Raw genomic sequence first — 26856 nt, 5'->3', positions numbered from 1 at the left:
TAAGTTGTGTACTGATGCATTAGGAAGGCCAAATCATGGCTGATCCTCCGAGTCAGAATCACATGAAAATGCAGGAAGATTCAGTAGGTTAAATTTAATTCAATTAATAAATCTATGAAGATGGTGTCACAACCTGTGAAAAATTGGTTGTAATGCCACAGATAACCTATAAATATACCTCCGCTGTTTAGATTCAAGCACATGCTCCCTTGAGAAATATGTAAAGCATGTTAACCCTGGGAAGCTAGCTTTTCTGTGATATATATATATATATATATATATATAATTCATTTCCATATTACCAGGGTTACTCTTGTCATACCAATAGTTATGAAACATTATAAAAAAGTAAAAACCTTCCTCTATACTTTTCTTCTATGATCGTACTGCATCAATATCACATTGCAATGTTTTATTTTTCCTGTATACACAACAAAACCTTGCCACATTATTGTAATAATGAAAGAAACAAACTACCTTTTTATTTATATATTAAAAAAAAAATTGGGCCACTGAAGCGCTGGATGGGTGTAATGAGCAACACATCCTACTCCCACCACTTCTGCATTAATCTATCCCTTTTTTACCCTATTTCATGAAAATTACATAAGTCTATAACAGCTGAGAATTATAATTTATGTTTTATTTTCGTACTACTTCCTGATCTCTTCTCTTGCTCCTCCATTAGAAATACGGTTGTAAAATGAAACTGGGTCATTCCACAAATAGAGGACACTTTAGATTGAGAAGTTTTCTTTTCTTTTACATTATTTTCCAACTTTAACAGTCAGAAAAAGGACATGTTAAACTTTCAGAAAAAGGTATCGTGCCATCTCGGGATGTTAAATTCTCTTAAGAGCAATTTATCTATTCATGTTGTGTATGAAATGTCAACCCTGTTACAGACATTTACCTAAGTTTGAAATTGATTTCAATACATATTTATGGTAAGTCCAGCATTTTGATATACACAAACTGTCCCTTGTTGCACAGTATTTGTAAAATATGAATATTAAAAATAATATTTTTTTGAATAATTAAGCCATAGAATTAAATTTTGCACGTCAAAACACTCGCATTTAAAAAAAAAAAAAAAAAAAAAGTTAAATGCCAGGACAATTACACCCCAATTTTCAGGTTGGATCATTGTTCTCTAATTTATTCACAAATACAAACAAGTACATGTGTTTTGTCAAATCCTACAATTTCAATAAAATCTTTACAAGTAACAGGGTTGACACTTTGGTAACAGTGTTGACAACAATAACAGGGACAAAATAGGTTGGTTTAATCACTCTTATAGTTTGGTTCTAATTAATATTTTCAACTTTTTATAGGCAGGGACCTAAGGTAACAGACACAAGGAGGACAAGAGATCAAGTGAAAAAATAATAGATTTTATTAACATTGCTTAAACATAACTTAATATTCATAAGTTCTAAAACCCCTTAACTTTAAACTTAATTCATACAAATCCTTAAACTCTAACAACTTCAAACGGTTATTTTATATTTGATATATACATGCATTAGAAAAACTCTTAATTTAGTTTGTTGCTTTCAATTTCTTAGTTTATACATTCTTTTAATAGTTTTGGCAAATGATCATAAAAACGAAATCCATTACCAGAGTCACATTTAAGCTCATAGTCACCAGTGAGTCTTTAAGTCACCACATGGCCTAATATATTCAGATGAACTACTCTGGACAAGATCTACCCAACAAGCTCAGACCATATGTCTCTCTGAATTTCTGTCCAACCACTCTCTACTTGACCCTCTCCAATCTGGTTTCCGCTCTGTTCACTCCACTGAAACCGCCCTCCTGTCTTTCACCAACTCGCTAAACTCTGCCTGAGCTGCCTCTATCTCCTCAGTCCTAATTCTCCTCTACCTCTCTGCTGCCTTTGACACTGTATCAGTCTATTCTATTATCCTCTCTTGCTGACCTGGGAATCTCTGGCACTGCTCTGGCCTGGTTCTCCTCCTACCTCTCCAACCACACTTAACCCTTTGCGGTCCACTTATTAATCGCACGTTCGGTCTAATTCATTCACACACGCAGTTAATTTTAGACGCGCTGTTTAAAAGTATTTTTTCACAGTCAAACGGGTTTAAATGGCCCTGCATATCAACAAAGCACTCACTAGGCATCTCAAGCCCCGCCCCACCCTTTCGTTCGCTATAGCTTTCACCTATGTAAGAAATAAATAATAGTCGTAAATACCGATCGATCATCTCCTGATCACTCGTTTTATCACCAAACTCCTCAATAATGCGATCCAAGTCATTATTTTATTACTATAACATCTCAAAAAAGCTCTGCAAATGTCTGTTCTCTGTGCGCTGATTCAGTCAGCCAGCTTGTTTACTTACGACCGCCCCGTTATCTGATACTAGATACCATGTATGACTATTCATGAGATACGCTTCCCCCCCCCCCCCCCCCCCGACTTGTCTCGGCTCCTGTCGCTCCGACTCGGCAATTGAATGGGTTTTTTGGGCTTTTTCCAGAGAAAAAACGACTAGAAACCCGTTTTTTGCATTGCTATAATGATGTCGGACCCAGTCCGACAAAGGACCTGAGAGGAATAATTGCAATGTGGGACCCCGTCCGACAATGGACCGCAAAGGGTTAACGGGTAAACTGGCGTGGAGCAACCTCCACACCTCGCCCTCTCTCAACAGGAGTCCCCCAAGGGTCAGTCTTGGGTCCTCTCCTGTTCTCTCTCTCTCTACACCCACTGCCTGGGCCCCCTCATACCATTTCTATGCTAATGATGATGTTCGGCTATTCCCTCTTCTTCCCCACCTCTGACTCCACCATCCCCTCCCGTATCTCTACCTATCTTTCTGCTATCTCCTCCTGGATGCAGTCGCATCACCTCAATCTCAACCTCTCTATCTGACCTTTTTCTTTCCCTCCTCTGATCTCTATCTCCGTTCCTCTGGAATCTACCACACTCTCTCTCCCTTCTCAGCTAAGAACCTCGGAGTCACCCTGGACCCCTGCCTCTCTTATTCCCAGCACATCTACACTCTGGCACTCTTCCGGAGCAACATACAATGAATCCGACCCTTCCTCGCCAACTATGCCACCCAGTTCCTGGTCCAGGCCCTGGTACTCTCCCGCCTAGACTACTGCAACTTCCTCCTGGCTGGCCTCCCTGCGTCCGCCACCCGTGTGCTCCAGCTCATACAGAACTCTGCGACTCGCCTGGTGTTCTCTCTGTCTCTCTTCTCCCTCGCAACTCTACTGCTCCGCTCACTCCACTGGCTCCCGATCACCGCTCGCATCCAGTTCAAGACTCTTGTACTCGCCTACGGATGCCTTGACCAGACTGCACCCAGCTACCTCCAGACCCTCATCTCTCCCTACACCCCCACTCGACCTCTCCGCTCCTCCTGCACTAGAAGACTGGCTGTATCTCCTCTACGCTCCCCTGCCTTCAGAGCCTGCTCCTTCTCCACCCTCGCCCCGCAGTGGTGGAATGACCTTCCTACAGATGTCGGGACTGCCAAGTCCCTGACGACGTTCCGGCACCTTCTCAAGACTCGCCTCTGCAGACAGCACCTGTAGAACTTTTTTTTTTATTTTATTTTTTTTCCCTCTGGACACTTATCACTCTTCCTTAAATATGCTTTACTTGCTCTTATCTGCTCCCTATTTTACTACATTTAATCCTGTACTTTAGAGTACTGTAATCTGTTGTGTTATTTAATCTGTAGTATTTTGTATTTAATTATATCCTGATGTAACTACCACTGACACTTATCTGCTCTGTTATTGAATCATATGTTGTCATACTTGTACTTGCTAGAACCAAAATCATTGTATTTTTATCTTGCGCTTAATTGTATTATTACTTGTACTGTGATTCCTGAAATGTATTTGTTTATGACTGCAAGTTGCCCTGGATAAGGGCGTCTGCTAAGAAATAAATAATAATTGACATGACATGCTGTGACTGGCAGGGGAGGTGGAATTGCATGAATTCTCAAACCTGTACCATAGCATATCCTCTCGCGCTGGCTAGAAGAATAGATTTACTCCAGCATGATGCATGCATTTGACCTGTGCATGATTCTCATCAGTGGCCAGGATTATTCCTGGGTAGAGCTCGCTGTTGTACTTGAGTACGCACCACTTTCCAAGAACCTCTGTATTTTGCCAGTGAATCTCCTCTGACAGGGATGCAGTTGTTGGCTCCTTGTTGAAGCTAAAGTGCTGAGTATTGAAACACCTGCAATCAATTGTTTGCTCTGTAGAGCACATGCAGCTAACGTCATGGTAGATCTGACCTTGGGCAAGTGTCATGATCTGATTTATCCGCGTTGTTGATGGAATAGGCGGAATGTTGGCTGGCATGTTTTTCATTGCACTCTCAATCGTTTCACTGTTTACATAAGAGCTTCACAGTTGTACATTTGCAAAAATTGTTCTGCATTGGATGTGTTTGGGTTAAGGCTAGGATTACAGTTAGGGTTGGACTAGGAGTTTTGGATTAGGGTTAGAGATTATATTATAGAATAGGGTTAGTGTTGCATTCAAGGCAGGGGACTTGTTGCGTATGTGTAAAAAAACATATTGTAATCTATGGTACATGCTATAGATTGTAGTGACATGTACCCAGTGCTTAATTTGAGCCGGATCCTGCCGGAACAGGATCCGGCACCTCTCAGATTTTATTTTTTTGGTTCCGGCACCTAATTTGCCCGGATCCGGTACCTCTCGCGGCATGATTTATTATTTTCTTCCACTGTTTGCACTGTAAACATTCTAATAAAAGCGATCAGAGTTAAAGTTGCTTCTGCCTCCTCGTTATTTCTCCCGTCCCCCAGTAAAAGCGCATCCTATCCTGCCACACAGATTCCAGACCTGCTCTCTTATTTGTACATAGTGGTTATGGGGCGAGCTGGCGAGGTAAGTAACTGATTTTGAAACAGTGGTGGTCCACTAGCGAGTGGTCCCTACATAATCACGTCAGGTAGCCTAGGCTAGTTGTCGCTACTGAATTTGAAACGTGTCGTGGGAAAGGAAAGCCGAATCGAAAATGTGGGGGAAACTGCTCCTGATGGCGATGCCTTAGCTAGCAGCGCTATCTGCGCTGCTAATTCCACTAGTTCAGCATCACCACTGGCATGTCCTCCACTAGCTAGTAAGCCTACTAGTGAGTCAGACTCGGCGGAAGAGGGGGATGGGGTCGGGGAGGACTAGTGATGGGCGGTTCGATTATTTTTAGTGACTCGATTCAATGACACAAAACCAATCAATATAGACCGCATTAAGATTGTTTACGTAGGTTTATTTGAACTGGAAAGAACGAGTCGTTCACAAACTGCACATCACAAAAGCTAGGGAGAATCTATATTTGGTTGACTTGGTTCATAAACATTAAATATAGTTTAACAAAAAATAATATATATTTAGAATACTGGAGATAAGTTTTAACCATTAGCATTGTTTAGCCATCAGTATCAATCTAATTTAATCTTTAAAAAAAAAAAAAAAAAAGTCAATTGCATTTCTTGTGTGGCGTTTTTTTTTTTTTTTTTCTATACATTTGGCGTCACAAATTTGTTTTTCACGACAACAAGAGGCTCGAACGAGTGGTATTTGTGGAACTAATCCGTGGTATTTATTCAGCACATAGCAAAACGCTGTTTGCCCAATTCATCTTCTATCCAGTAAATCTTTGGGATTAGTCATGTAATCAATCACACGTTGAAGCACACCCATAACCGCAACATGTACATTTTATAAAAGTTCAAACGTGTATATATTTAGTATTTTTTAGTGTTTAACACAGTAAAATAACATTTAGAATGTATATTTAATGTGTGTGTAAAATATAAGACGTTTACGAACGTCATCCGTTAGAATGAGCAATATCACCCTAAAAGATTGTTGTTTCGTAGCTGATACTACGTGTCACCTTGTGGACTAAGGTGAACCGCAGTCATTATTAAATTATAAAATATTTAACCGTAGTTGTAAATCGTCCTGTATAAAATACATTCATTCCTCAAGGTCAAATATATAATCACAAGTTATATAATTAAGCCTTGGGTACAATAACGTTACAATACCACTAGATGTTTGTTTGTATTTATTTATTTTGGAAATGAGGTGTATATCTTATTATTATTTAGTAATTTGGCTGACTTTACTCCAGATGACTTAAGTATTAATCATAGGGAGGGATGAAACTAGCAAAAGAGTGGGTGGAATGTACAGTAACGTCCTCTGCCTCAGACGTAAAAAAATAACAAAGAACCCTGTGAAAGGGGTTTTTTTTTTTTTGAACATGCCCGAACCAAGGCCCATTTAGCGGCAGCAAGCATTGTAGCCAAGGCTAAAGATGACACCTTAATACGGGTTATAGTTGCATTGTCTGGCTACATTGTGTTTGTCACTTTTTTCTCATGCGTTCCAGTACCTCAGAGCCCCCCGGAACACCCCCCTTCTCGCGGTCACTGTGTTCCGGGACCTCCCGATTTACAAATTAAGCACTGCATGTACCTAAATACTAGTTAAACAATACTTCCATAGGTTATACCACTGTACATACAGGTATTAGTAACACTTAATATAAAGTGGGACCAAAACAACAAATAAATGGTACAACTGATAAATTGCTGTGGGCTTTCTGGTGGCGTTGTCATGCAGTGTCGTAATGCTGCTTTCTTGGCCCAACACCTTCCCTGGGCTGCTCTCCACTTTTCCTCCCATGCTCTCTGCTTTCTCTCTCAGCTCGTTAACTGCTTTTTTTTCTTCCCTGTCCGTCTGTCTTCCATTTGTTTTGCTCAGTTTCTAAGTTTCTGTCTCCTCTCCGGATCTATCACGGCACGCACAATTATTTATTTCTTAGACGCCCTTATCCATGGCGACTTACAGTCATAAACAAAAATACATTTCAAGAATCGCAGTACAAGTAATACAATTTAAGAGCAAGATAAATACAATGACTTTGGTTCAAGTACAAGTGTAACAAAATACGATTCAATAACGGAGCAGATAACTGTGTCAGTTGATAGTTGCATCAGGATATAATTAAATAAAAAATACTACATATTAAATAACACTTGACAGATTACAGTACTGTAAAGTACAGGATTAAATGCAGTAAAATAGGGGGCAGATAAGAGCAAGTAAAGCGCATTTAAGGAAGCATGAGAAGTGTCCAGAGGGAAAAAAGTGGAGTTCTACAGGTGCTGTCTGAAGAGGTGAGTCTTGAGGAGGCACTGGAAGGTGGTCAGGGACTGGGCAGTCCTGACATCTGTAGGAAGGGCCTCTGCTTTTCAGCTGCAGTGCCATTATATTCAAGAAGTCTGTAAAATTACATTGAAATTAGTATGTTTAACAATTGTATACACTAACTATTGTGTAATTTGCATTTACATGTATTTGTTAATCCTGTTACTCTGGAAAAGTAACAGGGTTGACGTTTAAGGCTAAGGTCGGCCATTACTCACCATGTGGTGAAGGTAATGGGAGGACATGTTGTGTAGGGTTACCATGTGGCTCCAGATTAACCGGACGCTGTGAGACAGAACAGGATTTCAAACTTGCCCCTAAATTGAAATAAATGAAGGTGTAAATTAACCATCCTTAGCTACAATTAATAATGGTGCTTAAATACCCGCATGCGCATCAAATAATTGTATTATACCAAGAATGAATTGCAGCCAGTCGCTATTTTTTTCTGTTTGTTAAAATTCAATCGCCCATATTCTGCAAATACAATCGCATCATCTCGTTGCTCTATCGATAAATTAGCTATTCGTTCATTAAGATCTGATCAGAAGCAGCTGATCAGTGTGAATTGTTTGCTGCGCCCAAGCAATTCCACCACAGCAGGATTAATCTCAGCAAAGATGGAGCTCATTTATACGTGAATTACTTTCAATTTAGGGGGAATTTTGAAATCCCGGTCTGTCTCAAAGCGTCCGGTTAATCTGGAGCCATATGGTAACCCTAATGTTGTGCATTAAGAAAGGGATCAAATTATTCTATTGATCATATTTTAAATGTAATAAAATGTCATGGTTTTCTACATAAATTGAGGGTAACAGGGATGATGTGGTATGTTCGTCCCCTTGTGTCAAACAATATAAAACATTTTTAAAAATGGAGCAACTTACTTGTTTGTGCACCATGGTCTTCCTGGTGGGCAAATGATGTAACTTCCTTAGAATCACATGACTTGCGGAATAGTACCAATTTTTTTTATAGGGGAGTTTCATCATAGTAACAGGGTTGACGGTGGATTGAGGGACAAACAAATTGCATTTTTTTTTTTTACAGATTAATATAAAAATATGTATCTGAACAGTAAGACGACAATGTGGACTTTATAATTTTTAGATTGAGAACATGTTTGGATTTTATGGGTTATATGCTTGGTAGAAGTTGAAAGACCATGATCGGGGACATGGCAGAATGCTGATCTTGGACATAAGTGTTTTTAATACAAACTTGGATGACACAAACATTGTGCTTTTATTAGAAACACACATATAAACCGCAGATAAGTTTTGAATTAACATTAAACTAAACTTTTAAAATGTTAGAGGGACACAAAATGTCCTATTCATGGAATGACCCAACTATTTGTAACATTAATTACAAAGCTTCCCTTGCCTTGATTTTTTATATTTACTTTTGATCCCATGCTTCATTAATCCTGATATCCTATTAAACATGGCATACTTTTCCAAAATGAGTCGGATAAAAATGGCATGCACCTTTTTAAGCTCCGATTGCTTCCTGCAAACGCTGTTTTCCTGTAGAAGCTTTGCTTTTTCTGCTTTTCAGTTTGTCCGTCACTCTCATGACATGGGCTCTTTTTATGTTCCTAAGACATTAAAATAAGTTAACGTCTCTCCATGTAAAACACTGTTTGCATAATATACAACATACAGGAGAGGGAGGGAGGGATCATCGGTTGGCTCCAGGCCTCTGCCCCATTACACTAAAATTTGCTATGAATTTACAATTGTATACTTTAGCTTACCATCTGTTTCTACATGCTTTACAGTTTAGTCTGTACACTTCCATTTTTGTACAAAAACAAAGAACATACCTCTTCCTCCAATTCTGACATATCGGATCTTGAACCAAGATGATACACTTCTTTCTTTCACCTTTATCCCTCTCTGGGCTGGACATGGCATCCCCATGGAGAAATCTGTCTTTTCTCAACCAGCTTTTGTCTGTTTTCAGGATTAAAGTGTTTAAAAAGGACAATTAAAAAATAATGCCCATGATCACAATTGTCAGTTTAAATCACAAATTCTATAAATGTGGCAATTTAGCTAAGTGTGGTCTCTAAAATAACTTGTTTCTGTATTTCTGGAGTGTCATGGCTTGCCACTAATGTCAAAGATCTTTGCAGGTCATTTCATTCTTGGCCAGTTCACAACATAGGTTCTGAAATGGTCCAGATTTTTGGAAGTTGAGCCTTGTGCATCCTCAATTCAAGAAGCCTCCCCAATATCGGCTACATTTTCTTGATCAAATAATGCAAACATCTTAAATCTTCCACTTAAAAAATCAGACTGAAAACAACAGTTTCTACAGATAAGAAATAGTTTTATATAATGTCAGGATAAATATTCATACATAGTGGCACAGTAGAAATACAGACAAATTCTATTGCAGTTGTATAATTTTAAAGGCTATGGGCTATATTTTCAAAGCGTTTCCTCTATTTAAATTCTTGATTGGTACTAATATAGCATTCGGTGATCTTTTGTATTTTTACATGAATACAGTTCACGAGGTGAGAGCTGGGGCTGAAGGAAAGGTAGTTACTTGGAGAGGTGGTTTTGAGGAGTGGTCTAAGGGGATAGGATAGAAAAGAGGTTCCTGACCGGCGGGAGACTTCTTGGCAAGGGGAGAGGGCGCGGCCTCGAAGGCTGCTCTTCAGCAACCTGGGGAACCAGAAAACATGTAGGACTGGCTCGGCGGAGCCCATGACAGGCTCTGCGGAGCAGCGGTTGTGTAAGAGAAATAGTCGCTTGCGCTGAACCTAGAAAAGGAATGACAGAGGGAGCTGGAAATAGAGCCTAGTCTTAGTTCAAGGAAGATGGAGCAGGAGCTGTTAAAGAATAGTGTGTGTGTGGCTGGGGGTCCCCTCTGACATGCGGTGAGAACCCCCTCCTCAGCGGAGGAACGGATGGTGGCGGTCATAGAGATTGGAAGTGAGCCTCACTTCCCCGCAGAATCCCACGCTCTTGGGACAATCGTTAATGTGCCAATGCATGACGTATGAAAGGAGGAATATACATACGAGACCAACAAGATGTGTTGCTGCTGTAACATGATGTGATGTACCAGTAGGTGAAATACCTAACATTTATAATGGAAGCATAGGCGGCGCATATAAGAGGCTTGGGAGGCTAAGCCTCCCCAAAATAAATTGCCCAAACTCTTAAGATTGTTCTGACCAACAAATATTTGAGAGATCGACTTTTTGCCTGCAAAGCAGGTCTAAAACATATTTCTCGTTTCCCTACTGCGCAACCGCTGGGGCAGCTGGGATATCAAACTCAACACTGTAGTTCAGATCCAGGATTTGGTTGCATTTCAATGTCATTGGAGGAGGCAGTGCTTGGCTGGTTTAATGTCAATTCTTCCCGCCGATCTGAGCCCCCCCCATACCGCTGCAGGAGGCAGCCGACAAACTCTGAATCCTTTGCTTGCCTGGAACATCCTCTTCTCAATTTCCACATTTATTCAAATTGCTGTTATCTATACAAACTGCTTGATCTGAATCTTTTTTACAGATTTTTACAGAACTTGTGGCAAAATATTTTCGTAGCATACTGTCTTCACGCACCATCGTTTTGTGAATTTGATAACTGACACTAGTCAAAAGATACTTCCTTTGACTGAACAAATGCCACCTTTTCAGAACACGGTGCCAGAATATGAATGTTAAGTTTAGATTTTTCCAGTCCTTCACTCCACTTTCAGTGAAGAGGTGTTTTGAACTTCTGAAAAAGTGTCTGCAAGGAAAGCAAAAACCGTATCTGCTTGCTGTACTCTAAATATGAAAATGTATTAATATACTCATTGAAAATGAATGATTTTGCTTACCAAAGACAGTTTTCGGATACACGGGTAAACAAGGTTGTGATCCTGTTGCAGTATCGCCAAGATCCAAAATACAGGATTTAGTTGCATTTCAATGTCATTCATGGAGGCAGTGCTTGGCTGGTTTAACGTCCGTTTTTCCCGCCGATCTGAGCCCCATATAGATATCCGAAAGTTTACAGTAAGAGTGCAGTTTGTTTTTTTTTGCAAATATACCTTATGAAATATGTTGAATGCCCCTTGATTGTGTGTGTTTAGAAGCTCAAGTCAGTATTAATAATTGATTTAAATTAGTGTGAAGTGATGGAAATGGTGTTTGAAATTGTTGTAGGTACTGTAGGACTGGTTAACAGATTTTAAAGGCTTTAAACCGTGCAGCTTGTTATCCTTGCTGTTTTTATAACTTGCTTAAATAGGCATGTAACATGGCGAGGAGCCCTGTAAAATGTATTTAGTTATTGTTAGAATGGGGTCTCCCCCCTCCGCCCCTGTTATTTTGTATTTGTTTTGTTTAATTTTATATTTGTGACTGAAGCGCCAGGTGTTCTGTTTTTAGAAATGTATTTAAATGACGGCATAGCCAAATGTTTTTTTGTTGTAGTGTGGATGGGTAGCCCCATCCACAGCAATAGAAAACTCGCGCAGATTGTGGCCAACGGGCAATAGAATAATTGCCAGCTAGTTAAACCCCTCGGCCACGATATAAGCACACAGGTGGTTGTTCAAGAGGAGGAACGAGAGCGGAGAGGGAGCAAAGATTAAACTAAACTTAAAAAGCAAATCCAGGATCAGTGAAGGCTACTGCCCAGCCTGACCTGGATCATTTTGTTTTGTATTTTGTGTTCGAGATTTTTTTTGTTTTGATTTTAAACCTTTTATTTTGCTCTGCGAGCACTGTTTTTTGTTTTTTAAAATATTTATTTTTGTATTCTAAAAATAAAACGGCTCAAGTGCCTTGGCACCGTATCTGCAGTGCCTGTGTTTCTTCATGCGTTCTGGCCTAATGTCATCACCCACCACCCTGTCACAAGGCATAATGAATCAGTTTTACAGTTTATTTGTGTGTCAGTTCAACTATTTTTCAAACACAATGAATGAAACTTAGTATTCAGACTCACTAGTAACAGAGTAATAAAAAACAATTCCAGTGTGTGTAATTTATTTTTATATATATATATATATATATATATATATATATATATATATATATATATATATATATATATATATATATATATATATATAATAAATTAAAATAGTGTGTGTGGAATAGCTTCCCCAAACGAAAGACTCACGCGCCGCCTATGAATGGAAGTATAATAAAATATTAAGCGATTTTAAATCGTAACTCGGGTGACAGTTGGTGCACAATGACTACATGGTGGCAATCGGTTATTTATTTGTAAGTCATTCAGCTGAAAGTGAAAATGAAATGAATTACAAGAGATTTGAAAAGAATAAAACAATATATTTGGAGATCCAGAATTTGATGCAGACAGCCATATCTATCCTGGTTCTACAATCGACAAATGTCAACTTCCGGCACTGCTGCTTGCCTATGTCTTGTTTTCAGGGAAAGGGTTGAAGGACTTAACATAATGGTTGCAGGATGTGTTTCTTGTTCGAATTATAAAATGTGTCTTTTTAAATACTCTATCCTGATTTGTCGAAACAGGTCGCATGGGGGTGTGAATATTGCAGCATATTTCCATGGGTTGAAACTTTTCAAAAAGGGGTGAATCACTTACCAAAGCCCAGTTTCTGGACATAGAAAAATAAAAGGGGGGAGGGTGGAATACACAGAATTTTTGTATGGGGATTGCATGATAATGTATTTTAAATGAGGCACCCCGCTCTGAATGAGATTAGCTTCATTCACACCATATTTAAAGGGCGATAAGTGTATTGTGCACATTAAAGTGAGTCATAATTAGTTTGCACACCAGGCTTTAACAACAATGGTGGGTGTGCTATTTAAATCCTAGTTTTCTTGTCTGAAAACTAGTGATGTGCAGTTCAATTCCTTTTAATGGCTCAATTCGTTTGATTCATTCAATTTAGTGAATCAATTCAACACTTGTTCGTTTTGATTCACTGATCCACAGACGCAAAATAAATATCTTGCTGAATTACTTGGCTATGAATTTGTTTGCATGGAAATGTCTTGTGTAAACTGAGTTGTATGTTCATCTTAACTGATGACTCTCTGTGGCTGCTTGTGTTGCCTTGCCCCTTAAACTGCTTGTAAGGGGGTTTGAGGAAATGCAATTAGGGTTAAACCAATTCCCTACTTTTTTGTTTATCGACCTTAACTGATGCATTAAGTTTTTTTTGCTAAAAAGTGTGTGTGTATATAATATATATATATATATATATATATAGGTTATTTATTTCTGGAGGTTTATTGAATGTCATTAACAATTATCCAGATTTGACAAGCATCTCTTGGTCTGGGTTACAATAAGTTTCACAGTAAACAAGTAAAAGACATGATTTACTTTGTTTTCAGAATGACTACCCTATTCCTTGACCCTGATAATACATACTTGACATTTTTATGTACTACAGTATAAATTAGTATACATGATGATTGTGGAAGGAATTTATGGGGGGGTAAAAAACGAATGTACAGTACTTCATCTTTTGAGTGTCTGCCAGAATGGACAACACGTGAAATTTAATGTCAGAGAAAACTACGAGGTCTTGGACTTAAGATTTCACCCTCAGATTTTTTTACACACACTCTCATCCCTACCAGGTGAATTAGGAAGTGAATCCTTGGGCACCATATCCACTTATTACAAGCTGGTTATAAAATTAATCTGTCAAAAGGTGTTGCGTTTCATAGTGGTTTGTTTGTTTGTTTTTTTTCTCATGAAGTCACCCATTCCTCAAAACAAATGGTGTAATTATACTTTAAGGTCTCTGCTACAAGGCCCTGACCAGAGGCATTGGGCTGTATATCCTGGCAGGTTATGTAAATGTTTTGTTTTTTGCAGTGAAAGCCTTAGGCATATTGCATCTCTAGAAATTGAAGTCCAGTGCAAGCGAAAGCATTTTCCCAGTATTTACTGAATCCTGCTGGATACTAGTATAAATCCTATACAAATGATAAAAGCGCACACACTTCAGCACAGTTGACACTGGCTCATTTAGGCATGGATACATGGAGACTACTACTCCCTCACCCACAAAGAGAAAAGGGGGTTCTTGTAGTGCAGGTCAGGCATACAATGTATTGGTGTCTCGCCCACTAAGAAAGTATAGCCCCTCAAATCAAGGGCAGGCCTGGAGACATGGAGACGGTACTGCTCTCGCCCAATAAGTAGTCCCTCCAGCCCTGGGGAGTCTGCTCCATTGATCCCTGAATAGCAAAGGCAAGCTTAAGGATGTGTAAACAAACTGACCTTTAGCTCCTTGCGAGAGCTGTGTAATATTCCCAATAGAAGAGCAGTAGGATTATCTGTTTGATCAGGCACATATTGAAAATTTGATTTGCTATTGGAAGGTATAAGAATGTGAATTAAATAAAATAATTGTATGGCTTTAACTATCACTATCAAGTGTTTTTTATGAAAGCGATTTTTTCTGGCTTTAGGCTTGTGAGATCAGAAGACGCTTGCACGTCTGTGCTGTGTGGGGACTTGAGGAGAAAAAAAAACAAATTGTACATTCCAAATTGGGTGGAGGGAATAAAAATAATTGGTCACTCTAAATTTTATATTAAAATGTAAACAAAAAAACACCACACAGGAAATGCGTCTACCAGCTTGTATTTTGAAGTACAAAAGTAGATGATCAAGAGAAGGCTTGTACTTGACGGTACATACAACACTTATTTTTATTTGTTTATTTGCTTTCAGTGCCACATTTATTTCATCGCTCCATTTTTTTTTTTTTGAGCTGTATATAGCATATACAGTTCATTTTTTCTATAGATTTTTGTTATTGTTGACTTACTGTTATTGAATTCTATAACTTTTGTACATAAACATGATTTTCTCTTCACCATGCAAAATTAAGTTGGGAAATAAACACAGTATTGTTGCATGTTTGTAGAATGAACATACAAGAAGCCAGGAGTTGTGATTTAGGCACCAAGGTTACTTTTATTATGTCTCTCTCCCAACCTGTGAGGGCACTGTGTAAAAGGAACACAGTACCCTTCAATAAATAGCATGACAATTTATTCCTTTTGGTAGGTGGAAGTCGGTAATTTAGGAAGGGGGTGGAGCTACAGTAACCAAACTCAATGACTCGGATGGGAAACTGCATGGCAGCAGAGGATTGGAGGAGTGGATGCACTCGTTAACCTAGGGGTCATGAGCGAGGGTATAAATAGGGGTCGTCGTGTAAATGATCTGTTCCTTTGTAAATGGTTCGATCAAACCTAGAAGGAGAATCCTGTACTGCCAAAACATGAGTTGTGTTTTAGTTTGTCTAAGTAAAACCTGTTTGTTGTTAGACTGCTACTAACACGATCCAGAGCTGTCGTTATCAGCCAGCATCAAACCCGGACACCAACACTTTCCCTTTGTTCATGGAGAACTGTCTTGCACCATGAGCACTAATATCACTCACTTTTAACTGTTTGTGTTGTGGGTGTAATCGAACTGGACTTTTTGGTTACGGGTCAAACCCGGGGATTACAATTACCGAGTGATATGCCACTGTATCACTCAATTATTTGCAGGTGTTTGCCATAAGGCTCTGGACATTTGTTTTAATAAATCAATAAACGCTCTTGCACCTACAAATCATAGTTTTGTATCCGCTCTGCACTTCACACACCTGTAACCACTCGCCACTTTGCCACAGGCTGCTAAAAACTAGCCGCCCGCAACAAACTCGTAGAATATGAACACCGCAGGTTGTATGCGTGCTGACGCCAGAAGCCTCCCAAATGTGTGTTTTATAGGTGGATATTGGGACTGAGGATCTGTATTGTACTGAAGACAATATTGCGGTACATATTGGAAATCAACACTGGATGATGCATTCTTTTTTTTCTACCAAAATAAATCTACATAAACTGCTTTTTATCATTTTTTTAATGGAATTTGAAGTATTAGAATATAATATGACACATTACATTCTCATATGGAATGCCCAGTAACTCATTTTTGTTGAATCCTCTAAAGTACGTGCATGTGTTCCCAATTTGAAAAATTGCTGATTTTGAAAGCGGTTTAAATTTCTCTAAACCTTGATTTTAAATGTACATTTTATTAAATATATGTATTCATTTTATATTTAACATGTTTTTCAAAAGTGCATCTGACCATGAACACGTTTTTAAAGTTGCTTTTATATATCGGTCAGTGCAGAGTACCTGGGATGTGGAATAAATGACTGATCTTGATTTTAAGATTTAATATATATTATAAAAGCATAAAGTGCTACACATTTTATTTATTTATTTTTAAAAAAGGTAATATTATAAATTGTGTATCTGCTTTGACAGTATCAGTACCAGAACTACTGTTTATCTTCGATCAAATGGGGTAGGTCCAAAGATATTCATAATATAGTGTAAAATTACATTGTCCAGAACTGTCGGCAGATAGTCTTTTAAATAAATGTAAAAACAATTAATTGCACAGAGTTCTTAAATTGGTGAGAAATAAAATAACTGAGCGTTTGTATAATCCATAATTTTATTGGATGCTGAGCCCCAGAAAAGACTGGGGGAGGACGTGATCTACTATACAGGGCAACGTGGTGATTGAAGTTCTGCACTGAAGATTACCTCATAATCAAAAGAAATAGAAAAAAAACATGCAAGATCCATGATCTTTTGAAGCTGTGTGTTTTTGGCTTGTCTGACTCTGTTCTTTCGGGACCAAAGGGTATGTCTGAAACCATGACTGCTTCACCTCCCTGTGATTTCAGTCATATTTTAGTTTTTTTGTACATGGGTAACTGGTATTCCTGGGGCTACTGCTTTCGGAACATGATTCTGGTAATTTGTCTACAATATTTTTTTTAATAAACTGAATTTTCCTGCTTTTTTTTTTTGTTTTGTTCTGTTGCATTTGTGCCTAATAACTAGAAAGGTTACAGGTGCATGTCATACATGAAATGAATGTGCACACACTAGGCTTCCATAAAAAAGAGGGAAATAGTCTGAGACTTGCCAGTACAGATAACAAATACCGAACATGCTTTTTAGAAACAAACATTGTTTAACATTTCTTTTGGCATGGTCTGCTCAAATCTGAGTGTACAATGAACCCTCAACAAAAGGGCCCAAAAGCAGCCAAAAAAAATGAATTGAAAAATGTGCAAAAGAAACAGATAATACTAAGTGAGAGCATAGCTATTCTAAATAACCATTAAAAAAGCCTATATTTAAATGGTTTAATTAGTGTCCTTAATTTTACAAATCTGGTCACTCCAATTCGTGTACACTGCAGCCCCATCAGAAGGTCCACAATGCCACATGGGCAATAAATTGCCCCAACAGGGATGGAAATCCATGTACGTCAAACGCTGCTGTTGATGGTCAGTGGGAACATTTATAGAATTGCCTGCCTTATGAACTAACGCATCTGTTACCAAATGCAGGACATGGGACATTGCTGGCTGGGTCACCCCAAATCTGTCTCCTTCAGCTCTTTGAAAAGACCCTGTATAAAATCCCAATGTCAATATTTTCATATGCACAGGTAATGTGTGGCTTCTGGCTGTTGGGCTTTCCAAGTCATTCTTCATTACCTTTCACAAATCATATATTGCTGCCTGATCTGATCTGAACCGTTGCATGATGTCCTAGTCAGGCAGGGTGAATAAATGTGTGGCCTATAAATTCTAGCTCCCAAATGTCGTCTGACATTTCGTTGTTCACACTGGAGTGCTGTGGGCTCCTGGTACAATGGCTGAACTCGATGCTCATTTTACAGCGACAAGAGAGTGCCAGAAATGGTGACGGCATTACCCATACATGCTACAACACACAAATCCATGTTTACAATGACAATATGCCAGTTTCTATGGTGAACGCTGAGCTAATATTCCTTTAGGGCAAACCAGACCTGTCGGTAAACTGATGGAAAAAGTTTCCTTAAACATTACTAAACCTTTTGTGTATCAACTCTCAAGTGAGTAAATAACAAGTCACACAGTTTGAATCTTGTCAATTGGTGTTGTGAATACCTGCTTGTGACAGAAATGAGTTATGGTTGTAAATCTCCCTCCCGACCTGTGAGGGTGCTAAGCAGCGAAGACAGAGTTCTTTTGATGGGCTGGACTGACAGTTCATTCCCGGGCCGGGGAGTTGGCCAGTCTGGAAGAAGGCAAGAACGTATTGACCCGGAAGGTAAGCAATGTAGCAGCCGCTGATTGTAAAGGCAGCTGCATTAGTTTACCAAGGGGTCATGCGTGACAGCATAAAATGGGGACGGAGACTCGATCATTTCCTTCGCTTGGGTTTTATTGAGAGACTGGAAGGACCGTGCGAGACGCAGAGAAAGCGTACGGAAAAATTTGATTTTTTTTTTTTTTTTTTTTTTGTCTGTTCGTGTCTGTTTAACTGTCTGTTATATAGCACTAGACAGCTAAACACGAATCCGGAGCTGTCGCCAAGGGCCAGCACAAAACCCGATCAACACTGCACTAGTCACAATTTAACATTATCATCACTTGTTCATAAGTATAGCACGTATTATATTGTACTTCACCACAAGCACTGAGAGCCCTCACTTTGGAATTGTGATCGTGTATGTGTCTAATTGTGTGAGTTAGTACTGTGCTTATTATTTATGGGACTGCAACCCTGTTGATTTCTGTGCAATACACATGGTTGTGTATTGCTAGTTCATTATTTGCTGGCTGGTCATCAGACCATTGGATTAATCATTATATTAACCATTTCACCCGTACTTTGTCTCTTTGTTCTCGGGATTACTGCATCCGCACCACACCTGCTGCTAATTACCACTTTGCCACACGTGGTGTTAGTCAGATATGGATCGCAACGCACTAGAGGGGCTGCTGGAGGCGCTGGATAGCAGACGGGACACAGAGGAGAGAAGAAGAGAGGAGCGCTACACTGCGCTCATTGAAAAGGTAGGGCTGGCATTTTCCACAGCAGCAGCCCCTACCGCAACACCAGCAATGTCTGCACTGAAGGCTCGGGCAATGAAGATGATGGCAGAGGATGACCCAGAGGCGTACTTGGTGGCGTTTGAGAGGATGGCTACCACCGCGTCATGGCCGCAGGAGCTCTGGGCGAGCCAGCTGGGACCCTGCCTGATTGGGGAAGCTCAGGCAGCCTACCATGCCATGAGCGACCTCAACACCGCCAGTTATGACCTGGTCAAGCTGGCCATTCTCCACCGCCTCAACATTACGGCAGAGACCCACCTGGTACTGTTCCGGGAGTACTGAAGATCCCCCCCGAGACACACCCCAGGGTGGTTGCAGAGCGGTTGTGTGACCACATGGTACACTGGCTGACACGCCCCCCCCCCCCCCCCCCCCCCCCCCTCCTGGTGAAAAACAATAACCTGTAAATGGGGGTGGGGGAAGAGCGGTGGAGCAATTCTGCCATGTGGTCGGCGCTGATTCCCAGGCCTGGATACAGTGCCACAACCGTGACACCCTGGGAGCCGCCATAAGACTGGCGGAGGATTACGAGGACTACCTGGTCTCCGCCCAGATTGGAATACTGTCGGTTCCCACCTCTCGGAGCAGCCGACCCCTACCTCTTTCTCTCCTCAAACACCACCCCTACCATCAGTCCAGGGACCCAGACTGCTGACCCCAATGGGCCCCCTTGCCTCCTCTTCATGGATACCAAGGTTGGCCCCACCCAGCTGGGGTAGAGGTGCTGCCCCTGCCACGTTGCCTTACCAGCAACGGGACAACTACATAACCAATGTTCCCTCTGTTCCTCCCCCCCCCCCCCCCCCCCCCCCACAAACATGTTTGCCATGGAGTGTGATGTGGTCTTGTGTAATTTAGCACCCGAGATTGGTCGCGGGGGGGGGGCGGCTTGTATATTTGATGTGGTTTTAGGCAATGTGAAAACCCACGCATTAGTGGACACGGTGTGAGCAAACCTTGATTAGAATAGCTCTCTTGGGCGTTGTCGTGGCGGCCATGAGGTCAGGTGGCCATTTCCTGTATCAATGGCGACATGGCGGCATACCCCATACAAAGTATATATCTGTAGGACCGATTTTAAAACGTCACCTGGTAGTAGGGGTGGCAGAAAGGTTGCCACATCCAGTTATTCTGGGCCGAGACTGGCCAAAATTCAAAGAATTAATGCAAATAATGGCAGTCTCAGTCGCACACGTAAACGTGGCAGGAAAAAAAGAACGAATTGGTGATGTTTCCTTTTCAAGCCGAAATGTTTCCTCTTTCTGTCCTAGAAAAAGAGCAAAGGATCACAAAATGGGAAGGAGCATCACCTGAGACAAGGCTGGGGTCTGGTGGGAGAGTGCTTGAATGGTAACAAACACCAGTGAAAGGGAGTTAGAACGCAGTGTAACAGAGAGGGCGAGGTTACTGACCCATCCAGGCCAGATGCTACTCCAGCCCCTCTCAATATACTGGATATGTGGTACTCAAGGGCGGACATAGTGTGGGACCAACATAATGACTAGTGTACTAGTGCACGCTTGGGGACAGGTCTGGTCTATTGAAGGTAAGGATGTTGATGGCACTTGTATATGATTTAGGTTCTGGTATAGTAAGCAAACTAAAATTTGCAGACAACTCAAAAATAGGAGGAGTGGCAAACACTGTTGAAGCAGCAAAGGTCATTCAAAATAATCTAGACAGCATTCAGAATTGGGCAGACACATGGCAAATGAAATTTAATGAAGTATTGCATGCAGGCAATAAAAATGTGCATTATAAATATCATAGGGGAGATAGTTCCCTTCAATTTCACTATGAAAAAGACCTAGGAGTTTATGTTGACTCAGAAATGTCTTCATCTAGACAATGTGGGGAAGCTATAAAAAAGACCAACAAGATGCTCATATATTGTGAGAAGTGTTGAATTTAAATCAAGGGAAGTAATGTTAACTCTACAATGCATTAGTAAGACCTCACCTAGAATATTGTATTCAGTTCTGGTCACCTCGTTACAAAAAGGATATTGCTGCTCTAGAAAGAGTGCAAAGAGCAACCAGAATTATCCCAGGTTTAAAAGGCATGTCATATGCAGACAGGCTAAAAGAATTGAATCTATTCAGTCTTGAACAAAATACTACGCGGCAATCTGATTCAAACATTCAAAATCCTAAAAGGTATAGACAATGTCAACCCAGGGGACTTCTTTGACTTTGGGGGGGGGGGGGGGGGGGGGGGGGGGGGGGGGGAAGAAACAAGGACCAGGGGTCATAAATGGAGATTAGATAAAGGGGCATTCAGAACAGAAAATAGGAGGCACTTTTTTACACAGAATTGAGGGTCTGGAACCAACTCCCCAGTAATGTTGTTGAAGCTGACACTCTGGGATCCTTCAAGAAGCTGCTTGATGAGATTCTGGGATCAATAAGCTACTAACAACCAAACGAGCAAGATGGGCTGAATAGCCTCCTCTCGTTTGTAAACTTTCTTGTGTTCTTATCCACACTTCAGTATCAAGCGGCATTTACTTTAGGGTAAATCTAGCCACGGTCACAGGACAGCCTGTAACACAATTACTGGTTCCCCCGTCTTGTCGGACCGAGGTCATGAGGCTGGTGCATGATATCCCTTTTGCGGGGCACCTCGGAGCTGAAAAGACAAGGGAGCGGATATTGGCTCGATTCTATTGGGTAGGTCTTCATACTGATGTGTCGAAATATGTAGCCACATGCCCAGAATCCGAGTGAGCCCTCCCCTTTTGGTTCCACTGCCTTTTTTTTTTTTTTTTTATTTCCATTCCTTTTGAACGCATTGCTATGGACATAGTGGGCTCTTTTGCTACCTTCTGACTCTGGGTATACGCATATGTTAGTAGTGGTAAATTATGCAACACGATATCCAGAGGCAGTTCTATTGAGGTCCTAGTGCCGCTGCAATAGCCACAGAGTTAGTACAGATTATGGCTAGAGTAGGGATCCCCAAAGAGCTCTTCACTGATCATGGAACCAATTTTCTTTAACACGTTACAGCAGGTATATAAAATATTAAATACATCCCATCAGGACATCTGTTTATCATCCACAGATGGACGGTTTGGTGGAACGTTTTAATCAGATTTTGAAGTCGATGCTGAGATGGTTTGTAACGCAAGAGCAAAAACATTGGGCATCGCTCCTTCCCTATCTCCTTTTTGCAGTGAGAGGTAACGCAGAGTTCGACAGGGTTCTCCCCCTTCGAGCTCTTGTACGGCTGACAGCCTCACGGCATTCTCAATCTGCTGAGAGAGGGGTGGGAAGAGCACAAAGGCTCATCCAAAAATATAGTGAAGCATGTGCTCCTACTAAGAGATCGCCTAGATTTGGTCGGTTGTTTTGGCCCAGGACATCCTCGGCTCGGCATCAACAGCAGTATTACAACAAAAATGCACTAATTCGAATGTTTAGACCAGGAGACAAGGTAATGCTGCTACTTCCCTCATCAGAATCCAAGTTATATGCTGAATGGCAGGGTCCATATGAAGTGATTCGGGCTATAGGAACGGTGAATTATGAAATTAGACAGCCCGATCGCCGTAATGAACGTGAAATTTTATCATGTCAATTAAAGCCCTGGCAGGCAAGGGAGGTCTTGTTTTATAGCCCCAGGCAACATAGGATGATTTAGGCCCCTGTCCAGAGACTCCTAGCACAAAAATCATTTTGATGGGGGAACAATTGGTTCCAGACCAGCAACGGGAGCTGTGTAAGCTTATTGAGGAATTCAGTGATGTTTTTCTGACTTGCCCGACAGAACTAATTTGGTTAAGTATGACATTATCTCTCCACCAGGTGTCATCGTGTGGGAGAGACCTTACCGGATCCCAGAAAGTCGACTAAGTGGCATTCGCAAAGAGGTTTGGGACATGCTCGAGCTTGGAGTGATTGAACCTTCTAGGAGTGAGTGGTGCAGTCTTATTATCATAGTGGCTAAGAAAGACGGCACCAACTGCTTCTTTGTGGATTAAACGCTATTGCCAAGTTCGATGCATACCCTATGCCTCGGGTCGACTAACTTTGCGTGACAGCATACAAAGGGGACGGAGACTCGTAATCGGTTCCTTCGCTTGGGTTTTATTGAGACTGGAAAGACCATGTGAGACGCAGAGAAAGCGTACAGGAAAATATTTGAGTTTTGTTTGTTCGTGTCTTTAACTGTCTGTTTTTTGTTATATAGCACTAGACGGCTAAACATGAATCTGGAGCTGTTGCCAATGGCCAGCACAAAACCGGATCAACACTGCACTACAGTCACGATTTAACATTGTTATCAGCACTTGTTCACAAGTATAGCATGTATTATATTGTACTTCACCATAACTTGTGATCGTGTGTGTCTAATTGTGTGTGTTAGTACTGTGCTTATTATTTATGGGACTGCAACCCTTTTGATTACTGTGCAACTGTATAAATGGGTAATTGTATATAAATAATATGATGTCTTGTAACAATTGTAAGTTGCCCTGGATAAGGGCATCTGCTGAGAAATAAATACATTTGGTTGTGTATTGCCAATTCATTATTTGCTGGCTGGTCATCAGACCGTTGGATTAATAATCATTAAATTAACCATTTCACCTGTACTTTTGTCTGCTTGTTCTCGGGATTACTGCACCCGCACCACACCTGCTGCTAATTACCACTTTGCCACACTGCTGTGTTTCATACTAAACTGGTTTGTTAAATAGTCAGAATGTGGGAAGAAATGTTTTGTGTATCGCAAACATTCATTAAACGTCCCTGAAGATATTTTGGCACCGACCGTTTTGAGTATAGAGCCCAGCTTAAAGAAATTACCACAGAAATGTATCCCAGTTCCACTGCCTTCCAAAGACTGCAATGTAGTGCATAAACTGTTGCCAGAAAAAGAGACATTTGGCAAAACCCTGAAATCCGGATCTATTTTTGTGTACAGAATGTGTGATCTGAATGGACTGGCAAAAGTGATGAGTCAACAAACCATCATTTTGAAAATTGTTGAAGCAGGTTGGTTCTGAGTTAACAATTATCTGGATGCTGTAATGCAGAAAACCAGAGTGCAGCCATATTCAGTTATTTGAAAAAGGAACAAAGTAATGATCCAGTAAATGTTGTGGTTTAAATCGGAGTGCGTCAGTAATGCTATCACAGCATGGAGATGTTCATTATAATAAATTTACATACTACATTGGCGCATAAAAGGTTAATGGAAACATGTCGCTTTCAAAAAACATCTGTGTAATGACTTAATGTATAATGGGTTTAATATATATATATATCTATATATATATATTATATATATATATATATATATATATATATATATATATATATATATATATATATATATGCAGTCAAATGGTGTAGCGCTTTCTTATGGAATGTGGGGTGGTGTGTGTTTGTTTTTTTTTTTCTTCTCATGCTTTTTTTTTTTTTTTTTTTTTTTGGTGGCTAAATGAGGCAGACTGCACTTTCAGTGTCTTCACACAGCCTAAACAGTTAGGGGAGGGGGAACCAGTTTAAGAAAGCTGGATGATAGCAGTCATTGAATTTCTCTGGCTAAAAGAGAACTACATGCCCATACAGAAAATAAGTATATTTTTAATATATGGAATTATATATTTTTTAAAACTGAAATGTATTTATAATATATTTTCTTAAACATGACATGTTGCTTAAATATATTTATAATATACTATAAATGTATTTTGTAAATCAACATTCACATTTATACATTTTATTTTTCTAAATTATATTCAAACTACATTGTAAATTATGTTGTAAATATATTCACATTAATATATGTAAGTGTATGCAGTGTTTTCAAACAATATATTTATATATTGCATATAATGGGAGACTGCGACGGTCAGGCAGCACTAAATTTAAAACAAGAAGGCTTCATAAGTTTATCCATGTACAGCAGATAAAAACACAGACACTGTGATTTTAATTCAGTAAATAAGTTTATTGTTGACGGAACAAATATGGCCGTTAATCAATCTTTCTGCAGATACCGAAGTGTTACAGATACCTCATAAAAAATAACTGGGCTAAGCCTAGTATTTATAACAATCAAGGACACAATAGGCTGTTCATATTTTAAGTCACCTTATATTTAAACTGTATGCCCACCAATATGAAAAAGAATGAAATTGTAAAAATGTATTTCCAGTTTATTAGTGGGTTGTTTTTTTTTTACTTTCATGGCTCTATTTTCAGCAACAATTCCATAGCTATTAATTTTTTTTGTAACGTCTCATAGTTTCAGAAGAACAATGTTAGCAGGTCTACAGAGAAGCAGCCCAAACACCTGTTGTAATGCAAACAGCGTTTTAGCATATGTAGAAAGCTTTTCATTTTTGTACTTGAGTGTTTTATATACACTGATTTTTTACAAAATGTTGATATATTCCGTTATGTTTAAAGATAGTAGTTATTTTTAAGTGAAATTGTGGAATTCCATTCCTTTCTTATTTATTTGCTTCATATCTGTTTGGTGGAACACATGCAAAATATGGTGTGTGTCCAGGCACTTTACATTTTGTAATATATTGTGAATACATTATATAATACATGTTTAGTAAATATATTGAATAATACATTTCTAAAAAATACATGGACAATATAATTGCTATATTGTTACTTGAAATTATATTTTAAATATATTTAAAATATGTTTAAGCAAATACATTGTAAATATATTTTCTATATGATGAAAATGGGCCAATTTTGTAATATGTTAAATATATTTTATATAACGTTACATACATAATACATATATTTTTCCATATATTTTATCATTCCCAAAGACTATTTGTTTTATATGAATAATATGTTTACAAAAATATATTTAAAATATATATTTTTTTAGTATGGGTGGAAACACACAACCCAAAAATACTACCAAAATTGCCAAATGTCTACCGGAGGTGTGCTGATCAAACAGTTTGATTCAACCTGATCTAATTTTTCAAACCTTTTACATCGGTTTACTAAAGCTTATTAAATTCCCTTTGACCTTCCTTAATACAAATCATTCAAACGTCCTATTCATTAAGCCTCTGAACAGATAACTCATTGGCAGTTGTCTAATATAAAGCAATTGAAGACTAATAAATTATGAGTGAATAGATATGTTATGTTAATGCACAGCAATACACTTTGATAACCCTTGGGTACAATTAAATAAGGATTTACATATCAAGTTAGCTATAAATTCCAATTATATCTTCACCTACTGTTCAAATCGTTTAAACAGACTGAACTGACTTGATATCCTAGAAGTGAAGTCACCTGTGCAAGTACTTGATAAATTACACTTTTAAAAGCAGAAAAAACATTTTTGAAGTTTCATATGGTCTTTCATTGCATATACTGCTTCTGGTCACTGCTTACAAACAAATAGAAAAAAAATAAATAAAAAATAATTACCACATGAAACCCTTCCATTCAAAGATGGTGCTGGTGAAGGCACTGCCCAGCAGAGGCCGTCTGAGGCAGGAGTTGCCGTGAGGATGCCGGGACTCCGGGAGACCAGAAGTAGGTCAATTGAGGGTTAGTAGCGTAGTATAGGGTTTCCCAATCCAGGGGGACCCCTGTGTCTGCTGGTTTTCATTCTAACAGAGTTCTCGATTACTTAACTAGACCCTTAATT

The sequence above is a fragment of the Acipenser ruthenus genome, chromosome 33, assembly GCF_902713425.1.
Source record: "Acipenser ruthenus chromosome 33, fAciRut3.2 maternal haplotype, whole genome shotgun sequence".
In the NCBI taxonomy this organism is placed as follows: Eukaryota; Metazoa; Chordata; class Actinopteri; order Acipenseriformes; family Acipenseridae; genus Acipenser; species Acipenser ruthenus.
The sequence above is the reverse complement of the archived record's forward strand: the minus strand, read 5'-3'. Positions refer to the sequence as shown.